Source organism: Otolemur garnettii, unplaced genomic scaffold (assembly GCF_000181295.1).
Source record: "Otolemur garnettii isolate 467f Iridium unplaced genomic scaffold, OtoGar3 scaffold00016, whole genome shotgun sequence".
NCBI classification, from domain to species: domain Eukaryota; kingdom Metazoa; phylum Chordata; class Mammalia; order Primates; family Galagidae; genus Otolemur; species Otolemur garnettii.
Window position 1 is genome coordinate 18,266,336 of NW_003852411.1, and position 3,741 is coordinate 18,270,076.

The window sequence follows — 3,741 nt, forward strand, 5'->3', positions numbered from 1 at the left end:
CCCAAGTATTGTTTTGACATGAATAATAAGTGCTGTATTTTGTGTGTTTATTAGCTGATGGACATTACACTTTATAAAAATTACTCTCATTTGATCCTCAAAATCCTGATAGTCAATGGATAGCATTTTTTTATAGATACTCAGAGAGGTTAAGTAAGGTTAAGTTTGCCCAAGGACACACAGCTAATAAGCAGCTGAATTGGGGTCACACACCAGGTCTGTCCACTGCCCATACATATGTTCTTTATCTCTCTGCTATACAAGGCTTGACAATTAAGTTCACAAACTCATCCTTCATCCCTCCTTGCTGAATACCACTACAATCACCACATGGCCAAGGGGAGTACTTTGAAGGTGACCATAGGATATTCAGCAAGGAGGTAGGTAACACTTTTTTCTAAGATGAGTCTGTGAACGTAATTGTCTGACCTCATATGTCCTTTATATGAGGAAAAAACGCCAAATATTTTCTTCCCTGGTTTATATTTTTGAGAGAGTTTCTTCTGAAAATAAGGAAAACCCAAGGTATACTGGGTGCTCAGTTAAGCACTAATAAATCAATAACTAAATCCTGTGTCTGTACTGCTTCAGAGCAATGCCATGGATGATCCCTTAGAAAGATGAATCATGTTTCCCCACAGGGAGGTTGAGTCCCAGTCTTTTCTCATGGACGCTGGAGAATCCTCTCTCTAAGTAATGCCAAAGTGCACGAAGACTTCTGTCTATAGGGGCAGATGTTGACCAACTGTGATCAGGGGAGAAGGATGGACCCTGAATCCTGATGGTCCTTTCCAAACCTAGGGCTGGATGGTCTCTGTATCGTCTCAATTTTTTTTTTTCCAAAGAAGGACACACACCCTGGGTCGGGGGGAAAAATACTACTTACACCAAAAGAGCATTAGCCAATTTCTAGCTGCTGCTCTTTATACTTAACGTCAGGGCTTTCTCTGGTTCCCTTATTACCTCATCTTGCCTTTAGAGTTAACCACAAGCAAATTAAAGCACTGCTTTGGGTTTTAGAAAAACTATTATCATGGATTTCCAGTGGAGTCACTTAAGAGCATATTCTTTTCCCAAATGACAGGGTGGACATCCTTGAACTCTGAAGGAAAATGAGGGAGGTGGTGTCTGGGGATACATCAATGTCACAAAATGTTGCTGGCAAACTTGTCTCTCCTTCCTTAATTCTCTTGGGCATATTTTGCTAATGACCTATAAGCTGAGCCCTGGGAGACTTAGGGGTCTTCTGACCCAAGTCCTTGGTCCGGGAGAGAAAGTTGGCAGGTGACTGAGGAATCTACACTAGGTCAACTCAGCTTGGACTGGAGACCTTAGACAACCAATCTCACCTGTGTATTTCTTTCTCCTTCAATAAGCAAAAACATACGATATACAAGGCAGGTCTATTTTTCCTAGGTCAAGCTCCATTTGAACCAAGTACATATGAATGTTTTTATTTTTAGTCTCTGTGACATTGAACTCTGCACAGGCATTTCATTTAGGATATGAGACAGCTAGGTACGGATGAGAATGAAAATTTGATTTTTAGTGATAAGGCGTAATAGGGTCATATTCCAGGCATCAATATGTCCCCGTAGTCCCCTAGTTTGGTGAGATATACCCAGGGAGTGCCCAGGAAGTCCTCAGAGATGACTCTCACACCCCTTTGCAATACCCCTTTTCCTGGAGAACTCTTTCCATCAAGCTTGCCCACCCACCATGAACTAGAAAGGATAAAGAATGGTGTCCTGACCCAGCCGCAGGCCTCCATCACTTTTTCAGGGGTGGCCACAGGTTTGTTCTGATTTGTTTTATCAACCAAATCTTAATCTGCCTTGCAGAGACTCAAACAGTTGGTGATAATGGTAGCTACCGTTTTCTGTGCATTTATTATGTGCCAGGCTCTGTGCAAAGCACTTTAAAAGCTCTTCCTGAGGCAGCACCCATAGCTCCGTGAGTAGGGTGCTGGCCACATGCACCAGGGCTGGTGTGTTTTAACCCATCCCAGGCCTGCTAAAAAACAAAAACAAACAAAAAAGCTCTTCCTGAACATCAGGCAAAGATGTGCACTTTCTTGCAGAAATAATTTACTTTAGCTTTCATGAGACCAAGCTCATGCTCAAAAAGAAGAAAATACAGACACAGGGCCTAATTTCAGCTGCCCTCCTCCTCCATGTCCACCAAACACCCAGGCCGAGAATGACTAAGTATTGCTTCGTATACAATTAGCCCTGTTTCCCTTGGGCACGAGGGGCATCTGATAAAAAAAAAAAACTTTGCTTCAACGGAATGATAATGAAGAGAGGTACAAATGAAAAGTTGCAATTCCTTTCTTTAGTTTAATGTGCATTTTCCATCCACTGAAATAATTTTAAAGTTCCAGCCCCAAGAAGAAGCTTTGCTAATTTCCAAGGATTTGCACCATTCCACCCACACTTGCTGGGTACACCTGGTACCTGGTGGCACTCGCAGTGAGTCCACTGTGGCAGAGCCAGGCAAAGCCTCTATCCAGCCAGGAGATCAGACCTGGGATCTTAGCATCATCCACTCACAGACTATAGCTCCAGATGCTGCCACAGAGCCTAAACCATGATCTCATGTCTGTATCCAGACCCTAGATGAGCCACGGCTCTGGAATGAGTGATGGAGGGACAGGAGTTTCCACTGGGCCTGGGCACTATTTCTTCAGGCATCTTCTCAGGAACAGAGCTCAGTCTACCCTATATTTCAAACCACAGAATACCACTGGAATGGAAAACCAGAAGCCACAAGATGATTTGAAATCATCTGTTCTTTTTTCCCTCCTTGAGGAATCAGCTGCAGCCCACAACCTTGGGGACATAACAGGATTCAAAATTGTATAAAAGAATGCCAGGTGTTTTCCACCCCCCTCTATGGGATGGGGGGTAAAACCCCTTCTATGGATGAAGATAGTCTCTATTTCTGAATCCAACATTGTCACCTTGATTCTGAGTCTGCAACAATCGCCAAAAAGTGCTGAATCTTTCCATCCAGATCCTGTCCTCTGCCAGCTGCCAGTACATAGCCCTGGCTAAACAGGTGTCATCAGATATCTTGGTGACACCTGGGCTTTTCCAAGAACCTAATGAGCTTTGGGGACTGTGGCCAACCTGTGTCCAGAGGTGGGTGATTTGTTAGTGTAATGTTGGGACTTGTTCTTTTGTTAATGCTTATAAAGCAACTCAAGCTGTGTGCTTTTAAGTAAAATCCTGCCTGTTCTCACTCATTCTTTTCCCCTCCTTCCCCCAGATCTCTCCCAGCCACAAAAATTAATAAGTAAATAAATAAAAAGACAGACCTCCAAAAACTAGTTTAATGATATAATTTCTTGAGATGTTTCAAAATGTTTTCTTTGAGGCATTGCAAGGGTAATAATATAGGGTAATAATAATTCTTGTCTTCTTGAAGACAAGAAGTTGTCCCTTTACAGATAATAATGGAAATCTGCAAAATCAAATGGTTAGGTAGACTTCAAAGCTGTAAAGAATGCATTTGCAAACATCAACTTAATTGATTCCCACAAAAACCAGAAAAAAAGGAAAGTTATAATAGTTTCCTGATCACAACAAACATAAGTTTTGTTTTAGGATTTAAAAGAACAGTGAGATATAACAGATAAGAAATTACACACATCCCCTACAAAAAAAAAAAAAACCTCTTTGACATTGTAAAAAACTCAACAAAGAAAAGATGAGAAGGACACACTATACTTAAAGGCAG